This window comes from Stegostoma tigrinum, chromosome 44, assembly GCF_030684315.1.
Source record: "Stegostoma tigrinum isolate sSteTig4 chromosome 44, sSteTig4.hap1, whole genome shotgun sequence".
In the NCBI taxonomy this organism is placed as follows: Eukaryota; Metazoa; Chordata; class Chondrichthyes; order Orectolobiformes; family Stegostomatidae; genus Stegostoma; species Stegostoma tigrinum.
This window is the reverse complement of record NC_081397.1, coordinates 14,006,468-14,017,217: the sequence shown is the minus strand read 5'-3', so window position 1 is coordinate 14,017,217 and position 10,750 is coordinate 14,006,468. Positions and strand designations below refer to the sequence as shown.

General features: G+C 42.0%; 1 long non-coding RNA gene across 2 annotated transcripts; it reads left to right on the top strand.

Moving 5' to 3' along the window:
* Nucleotides 1–7,542, top strand: LOC132207267 (uncharacterized). 2 transcript variants are annotated; one of them, XR_009443397.1, is made up of 3 exons: nucleotides 1–144; nucleotides 951–1,031; nucleotides 6,317–7,542. It is a non-coding gene; the product is annotated as an uncharacterized LOC132207267 (long non-coding RNA). The 2 variants fall into 2 exon arrangements; XR_009443396.1 differs by lacking the exon at nucleotides 1–144 and adding an exon at nucleotides 426–707.
* Nucleotides 7,543–10,750: the final 3,208 nt, after the last annotated feature.

Genomic DNA, 10,750 nt, shown 5'->3' with positions numbered 1-10,750 from the left:
ATGCGTGAAGCTTTCCGCTGAGCCGCTATTGAGGGGCATTGACTCAGTGAGTGGAAGAGGTTTGTTTGAAACAGGCCGCAATGGAGAGACCAGCGCCCAGGGAAGCGAGGGAACAGCAGGCTCCTTCCAGCAGCGCATCGAGATGTGAGTCTGGGACACAGAGTGGGCTCCGAGACCGGCATTGATTCGGGTTCAGTTCAGGGAGACCCGGGGACTGTTGGTAAGAGGCCGAGCGGAGCAGGATAATAAAATGTGAGGCTGGATGAGCACAGCAGGCCAAGCAGCATCTCAGGAGCACAAAAGCTGACGTTTCGGGCCGAGACCCTTTATCAGAGAGCGGAGCAGGAACTGGTCCCGGAACTTGGAGTGAGCGGCCTGGGGGCGGGGAGAGAGAGGCCTTTCTCGGGCTGTGTGTGGGCCTCCTGAGGGAGACGCAGCGGCAAGAAGCTGCTGCTGGGGGTCAGGCTTGTAGCTTTTAGTCTTCTAAACACTGATGGAAATTCATTGTTTGGCTGCTGTTTCACGCTGTTAGTTGCGAGTTTGCATTGAACCGTGAATAAAACAAAGCAGTGTGTGCAAACGGGCTCATCCCGCGAAGGAGAAACATAGCAGTCACCGGATTAAGAGTTTCCAGCAAAATATTTGAAATCGTGCCTGTTGTGCTTCCCTTCAATAGTTCGTGTATTGGGAGCTGGATATTGAACCGTGTAAGCATTCCATTCGTGGATCTGGTTAGCTTTTGTATCTTAGTAAATTGTTTTAGAATTTCGCTAAAAGAAAGAGGAGGAACCCGGGTTAGTTGTGTAACCGGACCCTTTTCTGTTCGACTCGTTGGCTTTAAAACAAGGAATTATCATGAGTATTCACGAAATTTTCTATTGATGAGCTTTGATATTTTGAAACTCGGTAGATGTCGATTTACGGGAGAATTCTCTTTTGTCTTTCTCCAGGCAATTATCTGATGTGCCAAGACAATGTCACGTTTCCGTGGTGCAACACCAAGTGTGACTAGCTGCTCCTACTAACAGCAGGTATGTTCCCACTGTCAGAGCGGAGACTGTGCTTTCCACAGTCGCGGTTTAAGTAAGACTCGCATTGAACGCAATTTCCAGAAAGAAACAATTAAACCAGCGAACAAATGCCACCAACAAAATACAAAATGTAACCTTTTTTTTCCTCTTCTCAATATAAACTAACCCAGTTCCAGTCAAGTTTATCTTTGACAGCCCATTGTCATTCACAGCATTTGAAGAGAATAGATTGAATTTATGTCACAAATATACTCTCAATAACTACATTGAATTCACATTAAGCGAGGGTATTTTTATAGTTATAATCCAGGTATACAACCTGATCACAAGGTTTAGAGCTGGATGAACACAACAGGCCAAGCAGCATCATAGGAGCAGGAAAGCTGATGTTTCTGATGAAAAGTTTAGGCCCAAAATGTCAGCTTTCCTGCCCCTGAGATGCTGCTTGGCCTGCTGTCTTCATCCAGCTCCACACCTTGTTATCTCGGATTCTCCAGCATCTGCAGTTCCATTTAAGTCTGATACAAACAGATCAAGTTGTTACAATGACCATTATATGGAGTAGGTATTGAGTACAAATATGGAAGGAAACTTTTGATGTTTGTCAGTGACTGAGGACAGAAATAGTAAACAAAAACAGAATTTTCTGGAAAAGCTCAGCAGGCCTGGCAGCATGCGTGAAGAGAAATCAGAATTAATGTTTCGGATCCAGTGACCTTTGCGCAGAACTGAGGAAGTGTTTGAAAAGTTAACCATGATTTCTCTTCACGTGCTGCCAGACCTGCTTTGCGTTTCCAGCAAATTCCATGTTTGTTTCTGACTTGCAGCACCTGAAGTTTTTTGAGTTTTTATTTAGGACTAAAATTATCTTTTGATGAATGATGTCCCATACAAAGACACAGAAATTAAATAATGTGAATTGCAAATGCACTTTCTCTGCCAAAGCCTGACAAGTAGAGAATGCAGCGTGGTCTGTCAGATACAGAATAAAATTCTCCAAATAAATAAATGAAAAAAAACTCAATATCCCAGTACAAAGTGAAACTAAGTATCTCAGTAAAACTGGAAACAGCCTACACTGACTCACAGGGCCAGCTTTTTTTAAAAGAAAAATAAGCTTGTCTGTCCATTTCTACATGATATCTTTACACTGACGCACTATCCAACACTTGGATTCATGAAAATGCCTCAGAAATACAGACCAAGTACATGTCAGAAGCAGGCCATTCAGCCCATTGTGCTTGCTCTAGAACATTTGTACTCTTCAACTGTTTCCACAAATTGTTGGGAATATAATCTGCTCTCCACCTCCTTACCCCCTCAGACTGACAGAAAGCTCATAAACTGCAAATGGAAATGGGGTTAAGGCTCACTCTCTACGCCCTCATAACTATTCTCTCAGATTGAAGCACAGTCACAGAATATCACTGGTGGCCAGAGAATAAAACTATTTTGATGCACAAGAGTAGAAATTGATTATTTTGGATTGAGAACTTCACTCTCACAGTCACACAGCAAAAACTGGTGTTTGCAACAATTACTAAACTCACAAATGGACATAACAGAAACGGAAAGGCATACATTAATAGTTGCTCTTGTTCACGTTGCAGTAACTGACAAGAAAAGAATGATAATAACTCTCACATTCTCATTGTTCAAAACAGGAGAGGGGTTTGACAGTTAATAGGAGGGCCGTGGGAAGTGTTCCCCAACAAAGACGCCAAGGTGTTTGTGTGCATAGTTCATTGAAAGTGGAGTCGCAAGTAGATAAGGTGGTGAAGCAAGTGTTTGCCTTCATTGGTCAGTGCATTGAGAATAGGAGTTGAGATGTCATGTTGTGGCTGTACAGGAAATGTTTTGGGTCCACTTTTACTGCTTAAAGTTCTGGCCAAACTGCTGTCGGAAGGAAGTTGTTGAACTGGAGAGGGCGCAGCAAATATTTACAGAGATGTTAGCTGGACCAGATGGTGTGAACTGTTTGGAGAGGGTGAACAGGCTCGGGCTTTCTCCCCTGCAGCGTCAGAGACCGAGGGGTGACCTTGTAGAGGTTTATAAAGTCATGAGGGGCATGGATAGGGTGAATAGCCATGGTCTCTTTTTCTCGGGTGGTGGAGCCGAAACCTTAAGGGCATAGGTTTACAGTGAGAGGGTCAATGTTAAAAGAGACCTGAGGGAGATTTCTTTAGTGCAGAGTGTGGGGCATGTCTGGAACAAGCTGACAGAGGTACGCCTTGTGGAGGGTACAATGATAAGTTTTAAACACCATTGGACGGGTAGATGAACAGGTCGACATGAGAGGGATATGTGCAAAATGCTGGCAAATGGGACGAGGTCAGATTGGGATGTTAATCTATTGCAGACCAGTTGGATGAAAGGGTCTGTTCCCATTCTGTTTCACTCATGGACGCTGTGATGCTCGAACTGATTCTGTACATAAATACAGATACTGCAAGGACAAGTCAGAGTCTGGGTATCCTGCAGTGAGTGTCTGGTCTCCTGCTTCCCCAAATCCTGTCCAACATCTCATGTGATCAAGTCAGGAATGTGATGGTTTAGCCCCACTTACCCGGATGAGTGCAGCTCCACAAACACACCAGAAGCAAGATACCATCCAGGAGAGAAACACTTGATTGGCTCCACATCCGCAAACGTCCATTCCCTCAGACACCAATACTCAAGCAGCAATGTGTACCTTCCAGAAGATGCACAGCTGGAATTCACCAATGCTCCATAGACAGTGCCTTCCAAGCCCACGACCACTTCCACCTAGATACCACTGTGACACAGGGTGTCATCCAATACTTATGTGTTGCTTCAGTGAGAATGTCCCATTTCTTTCATTTCTCTGTATGTTCTTTCAACATTGAATTAATATTTATGGGACGAAGGTCAAGGTGAATTAATACTACAGATAACGGCTCACTTGGATCAGATATTGTCATTGAACAGTGGAGCAAATTGAATGGGCCAAATTTTCAATCCACTTCTTTGATTCCCTGCAGGAGTGAAACTCCAGACCGAGGACAAAGACTCGGGGCAGGCGGAATTCAGGCCCGTGGCAGTATTTCGTCAACCAGTCACGAGATCATGCGGGGAGAGGGCCATAGCCACCCCTCTTGAAGATGCAGTTACATCATTAATTTTTAGCTCAGATTGGAAAGCGATTGATGACTCTGATTCTCACAGTGGAATACAGTATTATACATTTTGTTGCAGTGATTCAATGCAATGGGATCACTGTGCCTTTCCCCTTATTCTATACAACGAATCCTTTGAAACTCCTAATTGAAGATGTGCCCTCTATTAGCCAGGCCAAGAGTCGCCACAATCTGATAATGTTTAACAGACAATGTAATCACCAGGCCATGGGATCTTTCCATGCATCTATTAATTCGCTTTTCAAAGTTACTGGCCGTACACCTTCAGTCATGCCCCAGAATCGCTTACCTATCAGGCTAGCTTGAATTCTGCTGTCAATTGTATTAATTTTGTGTCTCTATTAAATTCTGTTACTCCTCTTATTTTCCCACTGTCTGAATTATAATAAAACAGACAGTTGACTCCTACTAGGAGGCCAGGCAGCATCAGAGTATCAGGAAAGTTGATGCTCCTGAAGAAGAGTCCTGACCCACAACTTAAACTTTCCTGCACCTCTGATGCTGCCTGGCCTGCTGTGTTCCTCCAGCTCCACATTGTGTTATCTCCAACTGCAGCATTGGCAGGGCTTACTATTGCTGAGTTGATTCTTACGACTTGCTGTGAGATTCATGATATTAATTGTATTATAAAGTGAGTTTTATTTAAAGCATTATGCTTACCCTACTCTTAGCTCTGTTGGAGCTAATGAATTGTGAGCCATTTGCTTCTTATTGGATGCACCAGGCATTCCTTTAGTGACATAGGAAACCTTCTGGTGACTAATTAACTTTCATACCCATGTTTGAATCTTCTCCCCTAATGCTTATATATAGATTTAGAATTACATTGAAATCCATCTGAAGGATCTTTAACTGGAACCAATTTCTTAATAGCGTGAATATTGCTGCAAGATGGAGTTATCTGCTGTTTTCATGATTAGCTAGGCCAGCTGTCTTTGGGATGATTGACACCCCTTGTCCTAACTAACTATATTCATCTAATGGGACAACATCCTTTCATTAAAGGGACTGAAGTCAATTGCTTATCAATTTTAATGAACTTGTTTGATTCTGTAGATTTTTTTATGAGCCATAATCCCATGAGTTCAACTGTTTGTTTCTTGCAGAATTTACTGTCCCCTTCAATCTTTGTTGCAAACCTTCAAACTGTCTCCAACAAATCTTGCAGCTGTTGTTTGTGCAATGCTCCCTTTGGCCTCGGAATAACCTCTTCTCCAAAGTACCATTGTGTCTTTGTTAAATGCTGGAGCAGGCTTTCTTCATTCGTTCTGTTTAACCACGTGTCAGTCATAGGCAGCAGGGCTAGAGGAACAGCTTAGCTGCCAGCCATTCGGTGTCTCTTAGACTTGGGCAGCCCGAACATTGCTCATTCAATTCTGAGAGAGCTGGAGGCAGGGAGTTATTAACATGACCTGGGGAAGAGCTCTATTATTGCTCCACAAAGGGCCGACGCCTCAGGTTGAAGCATTCTCTGCCCTTTTCCCCACAGCCCCAGTTGCTTTCTTCACAGTGGGAGAGAAGGGAGTTAGGGAATGACCCATTGATGTTTGTTGTTGGGAATTATTGGGAAAAGCAGTCCATGCCATTGGTGGCCCTGCCCCAAATGCTGCTTGTTTGGCTACTGTTTCACACTGTTTATCGTCATTGTGCAAAGAATAGTGGAAACACAGACAAGATGGTGGAAATATAAGAATCCTGTAAAGGACGCAGATTGGAGTCAATGGATTATATGTCTCGAGCAAAAACATTTGAAATAGTGTCTGTTGTGCTTCTTTACAACAGTTAGTGTGTTGGGATCTGGTAACACAAACTGTGTCAATATTACAGCATCCTCAGGTAGCACCTTTAGATGCAGCTGTGCAATTGTTCAGTTTCTGGACCTCGCTGAGTTAGACCTGTGTTTGAATTGATGGCTTCAAAGAAAAGGCAGAAGTCTCATGATTTGTGTTATAGTCCAATAGGTTTATTTTAAAATCTCAAGCTTTTGGAGCTCTGCTGCATTGTCAGGTGAAGTTGAAGAAAAGAAACATCCTAATAATTATCAACTGAATGTACGTTAATCTGTTTGAGATTGTCAAACCTGGCTGATGCTGATTTACAGAATGTTTCTCTTCTGTTTTCATCCAGGCAAATACATGAAGGACCAAGACAGTGTATCATTTCCTTGGTGCAAAGCCAAGTGTGAGCAGCTGCTTCTCACAAACAGCAGGTATGTTACCGCTGTCAGAATGGATCATTTCCACAGGCGTAGAGCAGTTTGAGTCAGAGACACGGTGATCTCAATTTCCAGAGAAATGCATTCAAGCCAACAGTCAAATACAAGCAACAAAATACAAGTAGTTTGTTTTCTCTCTTCCCAATGCACCCCTCCTCGGTTGCTATAATTTTCTTCATTCATAGCCTACTGATATTTACAACATTTTTGAAAAGTCACAGACTGAATCTTCATCTGAGACGGACACCGAGGAACTGCACTAAATCTGCATTTAGTAAGCATGTTTTTCAAGTTACTGTCAAGGTGAAGAAATAGTTCATGCAGTTACATAGTTACTTCGCACAGTGTGAGTACAGATATGGAAGAAAACATTCACGTTATCAGTAACTGAGCAGGACGGTGTCTATGTTTTGACAAATTGATGTCCCATGCATAGAGAGAAGAATTAAATAATGTGACTTCCAAATGTGTGACATAAAATGGTTACTGAGAGCACATAACATAAACTGCACATGCGCGCGCGCACACACGCACCGACTTACTGAGTGATTTACAATGTATTCCAAATACATACATGCACCGTTCCAACACACATTCCTCAACATCTAATAGCCATGAAGACCATGTACACTTCAAGCCTCAGCACATGTAACACTAAAAATGATTTCTACTCTCAGATTTCAGGTCAGAGAGCTAGCCTTCTATGAAAGAGACAAACAGAACAAAAAGTGAGCTCAGTTCTCCAATCTCCATGCACTCCCTGTAGGATTTAACTACATGGTAATGGCCATGGTCATAAATTAAGTATCAATTGTTTGCGACATCATCAAAAAAAATTGTGTGAATTTTTTGACATACTGAATTCCCATGAAGTAGTCCAAGTAGTAGATTGAACAAGAGATTCATTGTACCTCCAAATATCGAACGGTGTCTTAGACTGAGAGAGGTAACTAAAGTTTTTTTTTCCTTTTGTACAAACTGGAGGAATTGCATATCAGGACAAGTGACAGATTGAAACCTATATTGCCATTGAATTTGTTTACCCCACAAACTGAATAGCAGAACCCACTGCCGAATATAAAGTTTTAAATCTACCTGAAGGAAATTAAATATTGACCTGAAAACAGGCAGAAAATAACATATGTTCAAGCAGATACCAAGTTTTTTGACTTACAATTAAGAATGATTCGTACAGTGAACTTGCAACAAAAATGTGCACATTAAACTCAACACATTCAAACCAGAGACTGACCAATATTAGAATAAAACTTAAACTGTACCATAGAATGAATATTGTGGAACATACTCAAACTTCAGCCGCACTGCTAGAGTTAGCGAATGGTATAAACGCTGACGGTTTCACTTACAGCACCTTACATAGCTGCAGATAAAATCTTATTCATGTTAATGAGCAGATATTTGAACATCAAAGAAAACCTGCAGATGTTGAAAGAGCAATATTCAGCTGAAACTGACAGTCACAGATCGATAACTTCACTTGCACATTTACACAGCAGAAACTTGACAGGGAGAGAATGATAAATGCATTTACAAATCAGATAGCGACAGGTATAGCTTAATAATTAGTTTCTCAGATTTACAGGGCAGGATCTGACTGGCAGAAATGAGAGAAAATACTCTCTCAGCCAGAGAGAAGAAAGTGACAATCACATATCATTGAGGCAGAGAGTAGCAGTAGAAGGGAGTTTCTCAAATTGGAGACCTGTGACCGGTCGTGTTCCACAGGGATCTGTGCTGGGACCACTGTTGTTTGTGATATACATAAATGATCTGGAGGAAGGTGTAGGTGGTCTGTGCAGCAAGTTTGCAGATGACATTAAGATTGGTGGAGTAGCAGATAGTGAAGGGGACTGTCAGAGATGACAGCAGAATATAAATAGACTGGAGAGTTGGGCAGATGGAGTTCAATCCGTGCAAATGCGAGGTGATGCATTTTGGAAGATTTAATTCAAGGGTGTACTATACAGTAAATGGAAGAGTCCTAGGGAAAATTGATGAACAGAGAGATCTGGGTGTTCAGGTCCTTTGTTCCCTGAAGGTGGCAACGCAGGTCAATAGTGTGGTCAAGAAGGCATATGGCATGCTTTCCTTCATCGGACGGGGTATTGAGTACAAGAGTTGGCAGGTCATGTTACAGTTGTATCAGACATTAGTTCGGCCACATTTAGAATACTGTGTACAGTTCTGGTCGCCACATCACCAACAGGATGTGGACTGTTTGGAGAGGGTGCAGGGGAGGTTTACCAGGATGTTGCCTGGTATGGAGGGTGCTGGCTATGAAGAGAGGTTGAGTAGATTAGGATTATTTTCATTAGAAAGACGGAGAGTGAGGCGGGGATCTGAATGAGGTCTACAAAATCATGAGGGATATAGACAGGGTGGATAGCAAGAAGCTTTTTCCCAGTGTGGGGGACTCAATTACTATGGGTCCTGAGTTCAAAGTGAGAGGATGAAAGGTTAAGGGAGATATGTGTGGAAAGTTCTTTATACAGAGGGTGACGGGTGCCTCGAATGCGTTGCCAGTGGAGGTAGTAGATGCAGACACATTAGCATTTTTTGAGATCTATTTGGACAGGTATCTGGATGGGCAGGGAGCAAAGGGACACAGACCCTTAGAAAATAGATGACAGGTTAGACAGAGGATCTCGATCGGCATAGGCTTGGAGGGCGGAAGGGTATTTTCCTGTGCTGTAATTTTCTTTGTTCTCTTTATTCTTTGTATATCGATAACTACACTCTTGTCTTCACGTATCAGAAAACGACAGGGACAATGACAATTATGCACACATTCAGAATGTAAAATAACTGACAGGTACAGATTGATAAATATATGCACACATTATGAAAATGTAGAGATTGTGATCTATATTTGCACATTCACAGAAATTTGACATTTTTTTTGCAATGCACTCCCACATTCATGACGCAGGAATGGATGGGTATTGATTGACAACTAAACTCACATATGACACAGCAGAAACTGAGAGGGACAGTTTGATAATTACAATCACATCTTCACGAGCAGCTACTGACAAATACAGATCAATAGCTACACCCAGTTCTTCACAAATCCAAAGTTAACAGGTACAGATTAATAACTAAATTCCTGTCTTGATGATACAAAAACTGCTAGGTACAGGTTTATAAAAATGCTCACACATTCCCCAAGCAGAAACTGACAGGAATATATTGAAAACAAAACCTCAGTTTCTGCTCCATGAATGTATCAGGGATAGACTGACAATTACACAAACACATTTGAATATTCTGATTTCAGATACTGACAGGGACAGATTGACAACTTCATTCATTGACACACACACACACACACCCCTGAAACTGACGGGCAAACTATGATAAGTGTATTCACACCTCTACAACTTTCTGAAGAAGGGCCCAGGCCCGAAACATCAGCTTTCCTGTTCCTCTGATGCTGCTTAGCATGCTGTGTTCATCCAGCTCTGTGCCTTGTTATAACAGATTTATAACTACACTGTCAGATACACACGGGAGAAACTGAAAGTTACAGATTGGTAAATATGCTCATGCTGGCATGCAGCAAAAACTGACACAAAAAAAAACAGCTCCTGTAAACCGTCATCAGATGGGTTTGAAAACATTTAACTGATCAATTCAACATCTAGCTAATAAGCATTCAGATATTTAGATTATCACCAGGAATTCTAACAGAACTGTGGGTCTGATTGCACTCTTGCCCTGAGCTGCACTACATTTGATCAATTTTAAAAACTTCAACTCTAATTGAGTGATGCACAGAAAGTAACCAACACCCGTACAGCTCCATGACTGGAACTACCTAATGCAAGCTTGTCTGTGCATATGTGTTTAGTTACTGATCCATGCATGTCAGTTGCTACCTGTTGAATGTGTGTGTGTAGTTATCAATGTGTCCCTCTAAATCTTTGGCAAATTACTTCTGTATTACACAGCAGAGACTGACAGGGAAACATTGGTCTAGACCAATCAATCATTGTAAAAATGGTACAGAACAGAAGGAGGTCATTTGGTGCATCATGTCCATGCTGACCCAAACACCCCCAGATGGCCATCACAATCACACCTTCCTGCACACATCCCATAGCCCTGCAGGTTTCATTCTATTATCCTTCAGAACTTGGTCCATATGTGACAGACCATCAAAAGAGGAGAGCCAAATTATTTTGTGAAGAATTTGGAAACTAAAATTTAACACTGAGGACCATTGGGTGAGTACCCAGGTTTTAGATAATGAGATTTTTTTTTGAAAAGAACCGTTGTTATGGAACAAGACGGACAGCCACACTCCATTGATCCTTCAATCTTCC